Below are 12,234 nucleotides of genomic sequence, written 5' to 3'. Positions count from 1 at the left end.
TGAATCACTATAAACTACTGGTCAGAACTGTCCTATTAATAGACATATTTTTAAAAAAAAATAATGCACAGAACATTCTTTGGAACTTGAACTTCTCCTTGACAAGGAATGAAAAGAGAAGTGTTTTCTTTGAGAAGTCCCTGCACTCAGCAACCCCAAAGCTGTGACAGGGAGCCTTTAAAGAGGCTCCCTGCCTAGACTCCCTTCTGTGGAAGAAAGGCAGAAATGAAAGCTCTTCTGGAGCTCAGCGTCACAGGGTCCTGCAGATGACAGAATTTCAAAGTCTCACTTATTCCCTTCAGTGGGACAACTTCACCTTTAGCAGAATACAACTAAGCAGAAAACACAAAGAGAAAGCATGCACCATTTTGTCTCCTACTCAGTACCTCAAAATTTCTTTTATCCCCCTATTTGTAGGGGATAGAAATGTTCCATTTGGTTTGGGGGATCTAGAGTTCAGAACTCAGATACTGAAAATATCTACAGAACTATAGTGGCTGAATAATGCCCCTAAAAACTTTCATGTTTAAATCTCTAGATTTTGTGACTATGCAGTAATGGCACTTAATTAAGGATATAAGATATGGAGCTTGAGATGGGAAGATAATTCTATATTTTGTAGAGGGGATCAATTGAAAATAAGAGAATCGTATATGTTTGTGAACATGAGGTTGATGTGATGAACTGTGAAAAAAATGAGTGTCAGAGTATAGAGGAAAATCTCTCATCCCTCTTCGTTCTTCTCCAACTAAACAAACAATAGAAATAGCTTCAGACAGTCAAGCAAAGGAAATGTTTATTTAACAACATACATATGAAAAGTTTAGATGGTTGAAATTTCTTCTATTTTTTTTTTAGAGGTGGGGAGTATGTGTGGATAGAGTTAACCTGAAATATTTATACTATATTAAGTGACCTGGGCATCAAAGAGAGGGAATATTTCCATGAGATAGTCTCATCTGTTACTCTGAGTGTAAACAAATGGGTTTCACAGATGAAGGAGACGTGGTCACTGATTTACCACACCTGGATAATAGCCCCCGTCCTCAACTACATTCTTATGACATAAAACAGAGCAGTGTTTTCTTCTTATTTTCTAGAACCTTCATTGATTTAACTTTAAATAATTGGCATTCCAAAAAATTGAATTAGCTAAGGGACGGAAGGGAAAGAATAGGGACCTAGGGATGGTGGTAGTTGGATATTATGACTCTGGTGATAAAGCATAAGTAGGTAGGAGACCTACCTCCATTACAGGGCACACTTATTATAAGAAACCTGCTGGGCCAGAGAGATAGTACAGAGGATAAGGCTTATTCTGCATGTGGCGGACCTGAATTTGATCCCTGATACCACATATGGTACCGAAGTCCTGCACAAGTGTTCGCTGAACTCTGAACCAGGGGAAATTCTGAAGAATTGTTGAGTTTGGCCCCCAAACTTAGAAAAAATAAATAAACCCAATAAAATAGAAGAGGCTTCCTCTGGTCATCAAAGATTTCCTGACTCTCTTGAGAAGATGAGTTTCACAGAAAGCATGACCATAGTTTGCTGTGTTGAATGAGCTTCAATGACCAAGGTCCATAAGCAAATACATCTGCAGGGAATCTCTATTAATGGGAAAGATAAGAAAACTGAGTCACATTGCGGCCTTGAAGAAGAAAGTAATTCTACAAAATTCTTAATTTCAGACTTCTGGATTTTAGAAACATTACCATATAATCTGTATTGTTTTGTGCTACTGAGTTTGTGGTAATTTTTTGTAATAGCCATAAGTAACAAAGACCAGAACAAATCAAAATACATCAAGAAACTGTAATAAATTAAGGTGAATGACTGTTTACTAATCCCATGATGAGGGGCATCAATGACAAAGAATACCATTAAAATCTTTAGATAGAAAAGAATATAACAATAACCAGTGAAAAATAAAGGTTAAAGCACACTCTTTGCATGTGAACAATTCTGGTTCCATCCCTAGAATCTCATGATGGAAGGAAGGAAGGAAGGAAGGAAGGAAGGAAGGAAGGAAGGAAGGAAGGAAGGAAGGAAGGAAGGAAGGAAGGAAGGAAGGAACTGGATAGCCACATGAAAAGAATAGAACTGAACTACTATTTTATACCTTGCACAAAGGTGAAGTAAAAATGTATTAATGACACAGATGTCATATGACAATCCACAAAATACATCAAAGAAAACAAAGACAAAACATCACATGATATTTGTCCGTGGTTTGACTCCAGCAGCAAAGGGGAAAAAAGCAAAAATAAGCAAACAGAGCTACATCAAACCAAAAAGTTTCCACACTGTGAAAAAATAAACAAAAAGTTTTCCTATTGAATTGGGGCCAGAGAGATAATACAGACGGTACTTATGAAAATAACCTTTATCAAAAAGGACAGAACCAGCAGTGCTAGTTGGAGCATGGACTAAAAATAAGCCCTCACTCACTGTCAGAGGAGATATAAACTGGTCTAAACCAGTCTCTATGGGAAAAAAATATGTCAAGTTAAATAAATAAAAAATAAAAATAGAACCACCATATGTTTTAGCAATTCCACCACCAGTTTTCTATTCAAAGAACAGAAAAAAGGTCATTTGAAGAGACATGCACACCTATTTTTACTACAACACTGTGTACAAGTGCAAATGCATGCATTATGGAATACTATTCACCTATAAGATATAAAGTATAGATAAAATCTGACTTTCGCCACAACCATGAAAGAGGTTGTCATGCTATGACAAAATACTTTGGAAAAAGAAATTGGATGACCTTACTCATGTGCAATATAATGTAAGCAAGGGACTAGATAATGTTTCCAATCATGGAACTGAGGTTACCATGGTGTGATGGTGGAAACTGGGAGTGAGGCATAGACTAAAAGCCAAGGGTCTATGGTAGAAATATTTTGGTAGTCTATGTGGTGTAATAACGTTGTACCCCTAAAACACACTTGAAATTGCTAAACTCTTGTAAACCAATGTTACCTAAAAAAATTAAAAAGCTTAATTCAAGAGTATACATGAAAAGTATATATACATCTGCTGACTTACTAAAATGTCACAATCTTTTAATTGAGTCATTTAAGTGTGGTACCATGTATATTAATTATGTAAGGAATAATATAAAACATTTTTATAAAATATAAAACTGTTAATTTTTGCTAAAACACTTTCAGCCCAATTTACTTTTTTAATCCAATAATGTGGCTTAAATTTTTAGAAGATTCATATCTATGTATACATATATACACACACATATATATTCATTATACTTTTCATTACATTTCAAAGACCTTATAAAGTTTCCATTTCAAATCTATTATGTTACTCAAAGGAAAGTTCTTTATAATATGAAAAGGAAGGAAGAATTCTTAAATTTAAGTTTAAAAAATAGTAAAATGAGAGCAATGCAAAAGTTTATAAACTGGAGGTCAAATACAGGAGTCATTATGTCAGATTTAACATGGTCACAGGCCCCAAAGTCAGAGCAAAAACTCTTTCACACTTATAACTACTAAAGCTAAAGAGTTAATGGAATCTGAAAGTATCTAATAGAAATAAAGAAGTAGAAAAGAAGCCCCCAAATCACAGCCTCAGGGAACAGTTGACAAGAGTAATTTGCCTAACACTTTAGGACCTCTCTCTGGAATCTTTTTTGTAATAAGCACTGTTCCACCCATCTTTTCCTCCTTAGAACCAGCCCTCTCCATTCATCCTTTCATTCCAGAAGTGAGCTTCTAAATTTTGTTCACAGAATTTTTGTCAGTGTCTACTGCAATTTTACCAACCCCCACATTAATGCCAAGTTACATTTTCTTTGCTTTTTACCTCATCTGTGCCTATAATGCTCTCTGGAAGGAATTGTATGGTAAAAGTCAAAGAAAATATTGCATACTGATTGTAGTTTTTAGGCCAATCTCCACGTTCAATCATACATTTTAGATAAATACGTTACTTATGCTTTCTTTTAGAATTTCTAAATTAAATGACTTTTCATTTTCATTTGACTATCATTTCAAGTAAAAAGGGTTTCCCTAGGGAGCCAGGAAATAAGACGTAGTTATTCTGATTCTGGTTCCAGTTCCAGAGCACACTGGACACTAGGTATCATCATCAGGTTGAGGCGTGGAGGCACCCAGTACTGTTAGGGTAGTGCTGGGATGGTTAGCCAAGAATTGCCTCTGGGACACCAGGCCTCTTGAGTGTAATGAATAAGATTTTATTCCACTGCCAATGGAGGATCAAAGGAAAGACATATGAGCTTTATTGGCAACATGCTGGCAGGTTCAAAGATGGTGGACTCATGACCCTAAAGCAACCATCCTGTCTGCAGTAGTCACAAGAAGCAATTTTCATAAAGAAAAACCCCTCTTACAGGAGTTTTGCTTTTTTTATATAATTTATTTATTTGTAATTAGTGAATCACCATGAGGGTACAGTTACAGATTTATACATTTTTGTGCTCATGTTTCCCCCATACAAAGTTCAAGAACCCATCCCTTCACCAGTGCCCATTCTCTACTACCAGTAAACCCAGCATCCCACCCACCCTCCCCAGTCCTGTCTCCCCCCACCCCACACTGCCACAATGGCAGGATATTCCCTTTTGTTCTCTCTATCTGATTAGGTGTTGTGGTTTGCAATAAAGGTGTTGAGTGGCCATTGTGTTCAGTCTCTAGTCTACATTCGGCACTCATCACCCTTCCCCCGCATGACCTCCGACCACATTTTACTTGGTGTTCCCTTCTCTGAGTTGCCCAGAATGAGAGACCAGCCTCCAAGCCATGGAGTCAACCTCCTGGTACTTATTTTTACTATTCTTGGGTGTTAGTCTCCTAGGCTATTATTCTATATTCCACAGATGAGTGCAATCTTTCTATGTCTCTTACAGGAGTTTTTATGAAGTTTGGGTTACAGGCTGCTGGGCATTAAATTCAGAGTGATCAATAAATTCAGTCAGGAGCTGATCACTGAGGCAAACTTCTGATGCAACTGCATATAAAAATTTCAAAGGTCCTCTGATTATTTAGTAAAATATAAGTGGGACATTGTGGACATTTTTAACTATCTCTAATCAGTATTTACTGACTTCTAACATTGAATTTATCTCCAAATTTCCTTTGACCTACTGCATGAGCACCATACCCCTATACCTCCAAAAAAGAAAAAAATTAGCTTTTTCTATTTTGATACTTAATAAAATTTACTTTTGAATAATCAAGATTTTTATGTCAAGAATGAGGACCTGGAATTTTTATCAATTCTACATACTATTCTAGATAACTTGTCTATAAAAATCTGACCAAACTGGAGAGAGAAATCAAATTAGATTAAAAAAATAAATATAATTGATAATGTGCTAAAACCCTCAGATTTGTTTTTTCATTTTCCTTTCGTTCTTAGTACAAATGTATACTTTCCTTTTGTTCTTAGTACAAATGTACAACTACAAAAATCAGAAAGGCATTCTTGAATTTTGCATATTATACTATCAGACATTATAGAAAACCAATTACTTAAAATTAAAATATCACTTAATATTAAAAGATTATTCTAAAAATTAGTAACTTACAGAGCATTTATTCCTTTGGCAAGATCAGGAGATCTTTCAGATGCAAAATGTATTTGATGCTCAACAGCCTTCTGTTCTTAGTATCTGAAACTTAATCAAATTGAAGTACCGATTTATTTATTTATTTTTTAAATTCTTTTATTGATTCACCATGTGGAAAGTTACAAAGCTTTCAGGTTAAAGTCTCAGTTATACAATGCTCAAACACCCATCCCTTCACCAGTGCACATATTCCACCACCAAGAATCACGATATACATCCCCCGTTCCCCCCACTTCCTTGGCCCTCCACCCCACATGTGTAACTGGTAAATTTCACTTTACTTTCATTTTACAAATTGAAGTACCGATTTAACACTGGACTCTTGGACTCTAAACTGACCAAAAGAGACACAACTCTGGGGAAAATGCTCTAAACATTGTGTAGTGGTGATGTGAGATAGCTTATATATCATTTATTTATATCATATAGTTTTGATAGGCTAGAGGCTATAGCACAGCGGGTAGGGCATTATCCTTGCATGTAGCTAACCTGGTTCCGATTGCTCCATCCCTCTTGGAGAGCCCAACTAGCTACCAGAGTACCCCACCTGCATGTTAGAGCCTGACAAGCTACCCATGGCATTTTGGATATGCCAAAAACAGTAACAACAAGTCTCACAATGGAGACGTTACTGCTGCCTGCTCAAGCAAATAGATGAACAACGAGATGATGGTGATACAGTGATAAAGGTGTGGTTAAGCTCAGGATAAACAGGAAAAATTACTGAGTGCTAAAATTTAAGAATGAAAGCATAAATTTTTCTGGAAATAGGCTTTTCCTAATTTCAAATCCACTTGAAAAAAGCCACATAGCCATTATGATCTAAGCAACAACGACAACAACAAATTAAACTTGGCAAACAGATCTTCTCTCTAAACTAATTAGCTTTTAGCATATAGTTTATTTGTGCATGGGTGCTTATGTATTTCCACACCCTGTTATAGTCCCTGAACCACTTATATCTGGATCACTGGATCATTGTACCACTCTCATCCACTTGCTCATCAATTCGCTCGAGCAGGCACCAGTAACATCTCCATTGTGAGAGTTGTTGTTACTATTTTTGGCATATCAAATATCTGGATATAGTTATTATTATTAGTTCATACAGATTTTATTACTTTCAATGTCTCTGTGGTTTTTAAGTGTATTTTACATAATTTAGCTTATGTGTTTAATATAATTTAAACTACATGTACAAAAATGTTTACACAGACTCCTCTATAAATATTCTTGTACATAATAAACTCAAATATATGTGTGTGTTGATTCAACTCAGAGAACTGTAAATTGATTGGGAATAAGTCATAAATATACAATGTCTAAATCAGAGGTTATGACTCATCTAGGTTATTTTCTTGGGTGGTGCAGAGGCATACCATGCAGTGTTCAGGTGCTACTTGGATCCCTGTGCTTAGAAGTTGTTGGGGTCTCAGCAGCCAGCCTGAGACTTTGACTAAACCCCCTGCCCCTGATGTTTACAGGGGCCCAGGGGCCCTGCATTCCACACACTCCAGCATTCCACACACAGGCACTCTGGTTGAGGAGACAATGGGATGAGGGGCGTGAAAGTTAAAATTTGCCTGAGCTAGTTAACCAGGCCCTGAGATTGGGGACAAATCATTAACTAGCATCTGTACTGAGCTCGATGAGATAAGTGGGATACATGTGTAGAATGCTCCCCTCCCCCCCCATTGTGTGCATAAAAACCCCTGTGTGAGAGTCAATAAACAGAGTTTGCTTGACCACCAGGCTCCCCAACTCTGCTCTTTGACCTTTTTTTTCTGTTTCTTTCTAGGCTGCAGTGGTGGCAGGAATCCCACTGTGAGCAGAGGGCCAGGGTAGAGGTTTCTCCCCTTCCTACTCCCTCTCCCATAGATAGGGAGTAAGTCATGTGACTTCAGGGGATTATACTCCAGTGTTCTGGGGTCAACTGAATCAGGGTCAGCTACATGCAAGGCGGATAGGCGGTTAACTTATTCCTCCTTACTATCTCCCCCAACATGTTATGGCTCTTTTTAAAGAAGTCACTAAAAGTGCCATGAAACAAATTATGTAAAAATACCATTCTCTAGTTACCAACATTATAATTAACTTGATGTGCAAAAAGTGTTTAAGGAAAAATGTTTTCTTGCAATTTACATTCTCCATAAAATGAATTGAATGTACTTATATATTATTTTATATATTTTCCTACTTTAGTATATGTCCCATTGGTATGGAACCTTGCATACAGATAGGTAGTGTGTGAAGAGCCGAGCCAGTGTATTGATGAGTACTGGCAGCAGATTCTTCAGGTGTTCGAGTCTGACCATGTCTGGACTGGGTACTGTATGCTTCTTTACTGACGAAATGGTGTATCGGATTTTGGAAGGGAGGACGTTGGGAACGACATATCCATCCTGCAGAATTTGGTATGTGGGCAGGTGGACGTGGCTGTCAAAGATATCTGAGTAGAAGTCGTGGATAACCTTTTCCACTGCCCTTCTGGAAGATGTGATAGATCCATCAGGATATCAGAGGGCAGTCATCTTGGTCTTGTAGTTGGGGAAGGACAGGCGAGCTTTGCAAATACTTTTCCCCGCTTCTGCTGCATCGGTCAACACTGCTGCTCTTCTCTCTTTGAGGTCTTCCTTTATTGCTTCTCTGCACAGCTTTGCATGCTCGGATGTTAGCTTGTGATTGCCTGAGGCTTGTGCCAAACCACATTGGCAAATGAGCTCGAGAGTTTCCAAAGACATGCGACTTTTTGTGGATTTCTCTCTCTTGGCATTCCTTGCCTTCAAGAGCATTGAAGAAGTTGTTAAGAGGACGAAGAAACTCCATTGACGATCGAGAATCAAGGATGCTGTCTCGTTTGCTAAGGTGTTGAAAATCAGATGGGCTGGACACGTAAAGCGATTTGGAGATGACCACTGGATTCCATGGGTTGTCAAAAGAACACCTGATCCACCTATGAGATTGTTAGACTTCTTCATCAAGACCCGGAATGAATGGTTTGAGTCTCTTCTGTGTACCTGGAGCGAGCAGATGACATTGGGCTACGTTAGCATGCAACATGGACAAATGGAGACGTTACTGGCACCCACTGGAGCAAATCGATGAGCAAGGGGATGACATATGTTATTAATGTTATTAATAGTTCAAATATTAGAGTTTAAGAATAATGGGGGTATAGCCAGCAGTGTTGGGAATTACTCCTGGTTTTAGCTAAGGGGTTATTCCCATGGTTGGTGTTCAGGGGACACTAGCTGCAGTTAGTCATGCACAAATAAAAAAAGAGAATGCTTTAATGCCTCCCCTATTTGTCTCACTTTTTAAACATATTGTTATTCTGTATCAGGTTGATAACATGGAATGAAGACACTTTCCTTGCATTACCAGATTCTGGTTCAGTCCCTGGTACTGCATATGGTCTCCCAAGCACCACTGACAGTGACCCGCGAGGACTCTGATTCTGCATGTGCCTATAAGATAACTGAAACATTTTACCAGTCTTTAAGTAACTATTAAATGTACATTTTTCATCTGACTAAACTTATAATAAGAAAAACCACAACAGGTGTGGTCCAAAAACTAAAACTGATTTTTTTAAATTTTGTTTGAGATAACAGGGATTGAATCCAGGGTCTCATAAAGGCAAGACAGTTGTTCCATTACTAATCAATATACCTGGTCACAAACCATTTTTTTCTTATTTTTCATATTACTAAACAATGGGAGGACATGCTACAGCAGTACTACTAAACAATTGAGCATTTCTCCTTAACATTTAGATGGAATAAAAACAAATTTACATAGATTAATAAAAACCACCAAATAGCCAAAGCAATCATAGGGAAAAAAGAAGATGGGATGATATTTTTGCTCCAACTTTAAATTATACTATAAGATTATAGTAATTGTGAAAAACCAAAGTTCGCTGAGGGGCATGAGAACTCGCAGGCTCTCTGGGCGGCTGTTTCACTGCCCTTGTTCGGTGCTCTGGAGACACTGTGTATGGGCTGGATCGGGATGGCCGGTGGTCAAGGACAGGTGAAGGAAGAACGAGGACCAAGCTGGTTGCTGATTAGTTACTGTTTATTCAATCTTCCATCTTTCTCATCTCCTGCACTCCCAGATTCATCCTCTCTTTAGATCTACTGCAACCTCTCCGCCATCTCTTTCCTCCCTTTTTCCTCTGGACCTTGCCCCTAGGTTACACACTATCAGGTAGCAAAATCAACATAAGAAAGCCCTTCCTGAGTGCCAGCAGGCAAAAAACCTCTTAAGGGTTTTTTCTCCTCTCCTTATTCCAAACACTCATTAACATCTTAATACTAGTTATTTTTGTATGGACATAGCAAGAGATACATTGAGGCTTGCAAGGCAGCTCTCCTGGCAACATCTTGCCACAGACTCAGACCACAGCACTCAGGCCAGATTAAACATTCCTCACCCTAGCAGGGTCCAAATCTAGTTATCACTGTTTGGATCATGACAACATTTGTCCATGATCAAGCGCTTAACTTATAGTTAAGCATTAGGCACTTTGGCCAGGCCCATCTCGATGCCAGGGTAGCACACAACTCACCACTTGCCCTGGGTCCGTCTCGTCCCTTGTTGGGACCCTGCTTTTGGGGGTGCTAGGAAGTAAGGGCAGCTGAGGCTTAGGTCGAGAGAACAGATGCCCAGGAGGAAAATATCATGTAGAGTCAAATGACTCCCAGGTTACAAAAGCAAAGCATTTGCTAAATTTTCCTGAGTCCATACAAAAAAGGACATAGCTCTGAATAAACTATGCAAAGGACTCAAGGAGAAGAGAAAAACAATATTTACAGGTCAACAAAACACTAAGAAAGAAGCTACAAATAAACACAGAGTAATGGAAGCACTGTAATGGGAGTAACCCAATAAACCTAAACTACCTGAGGCTATGTAATCCTATAGTAATCAAGACTGTTTGGTACTGGAATAAAGACATATTCTTAGATCAATAGAATTCTTCCTGAGTCAAGAGACAGACCCTCAGATATATGAACAGATAGTTTGACAAAGAGCTAAGTGTATGAAGAAGACCAAAAAATGCCTCTTCAACAACAGCACTGTAGCACTATAACACTGTCTTCCCATTGTTCATCAATTTGCTCTAGTGGGCACGAGTAACGTCTCCATTGTGAGACTTCTTGTTACTGTTTTTGGCATATCAAATATGCCCTGGGTAGCTTGCCAGGCTGCTTGGCTTCTACTATAAATCCCAGAGTAGGTCCTAGGGCCAGTTTTGCTTGTCCTTAATCATGCATGGGGGGTCCTATCTCCTATAATCATAACAGCTTGCATCAAGACCATGCTTTGATGCTTCCTAGACTGTCCCATTTCAATACTGGGGTAGCTTTGCCACTAGCGCCAGTTCCATCCCATTCCTACAGTGGAAGGAAAATTCTACCAGCAACATGATTGTTTCAGCTGCCATACATGTTGTACTTGTGGATAAACTTTTAGATCCACTATTCAATTCCATTGATCTTTTTATCAGTTCTTAAACAAATAACAAAATATTTTGATTACTTGAGGTTTATACAGTTTTGAAATGGTAAAGTCTTGAGTTTTTCTAATTTTTGATTTTAGCCTAATATAATCTAAAATATTTTAGAATTCCCTGCAAACATTATAAATTAATTTGCAGTGATTCTATAGATTTGAGAATATCTCAGCAATACTGAAGTTAGCAATCAATAAATATAAAATGTGTATTTACTAAAATTTTTGGCACTTTATTCTCATAAGTCTCAGTGGATGTTTATCTTGTCCCATATATAGTGTAGTCTTTAAATAAATATATATTACTTTCACAGCCATGAACTCCACATTTTTTAAAATTTTTTAATATTATTTTCATAAAGTTGTTCACAGTAATTGTTTACATTCAACATTTTAGCACCAGTCCCATCACCATTGCACCTTCCCACCACCATTATTTCAAATTTTCCCACCACCACTTAAGCCTATCCCATAGACAGATGCTAAATAATTTATTGTGTGTGTGTGTATATATATATATATATATATATATATATATATGAGATTTCATGTGGCTGCAAAAGTCGTTTTGTGCTTCTGAAATTCTAAAATAATTTAAATATTTGGGGTCTGGAGGCGTCTCTGCGACATGCTTCTCTTTTCAAGATTCATTTGTGAGTCTCTGAATCATGACTGTTAATGCACTTAAATGGCCTGATTTAGGGGGTTTACATAACCTAACTTTTGGCCATTTAATTTCTCAGAACGCTTGGTCCCAAATTGTTGGAGTCTGACCAGATGCACAGTGGCAGTTTTGGCATATCAGGAAGCCTAAAGGCACCATCAGGCTGCTGATGCACTTGCCCCGTAGGTTCAGTTTGACCTGCTGGGCAGCACCATACCCCCTTCATCTTGGTTACTGATAAGAGTTTTTCTTCTTTGAACTTTTTGTGAGATATTTTGTGAGATATTTTGTGATTCCTTTATGGTCATCCTTTATTAAGCCTCTTGAATTCTCCTATATGTAAAATCCATGTGGTACCCCATTGAGGTCAATACTAGTCAAATGCCATTTTAAATGTCCAAACTCAATTAAACCATTGGTATTGATATTT

This window comes from Sorex araneus, chromosome 1 (assembly GCF_027595985.1).
Source record: "Sorex araneus isolate mSorAra2 chromosome 1, mSorAra2.pri, whole genome shotgun sequence".
NCBI lineage: Eukaryota > Metazoa > Chordata > Mammalia > Eulipotyphla > Soricidae > Sorex > Sorex araneus.
The sequence above is the reverse complement of the archived record's forward strand: the minus strand, read 5'-3'. Positions refer to the sequence as shown.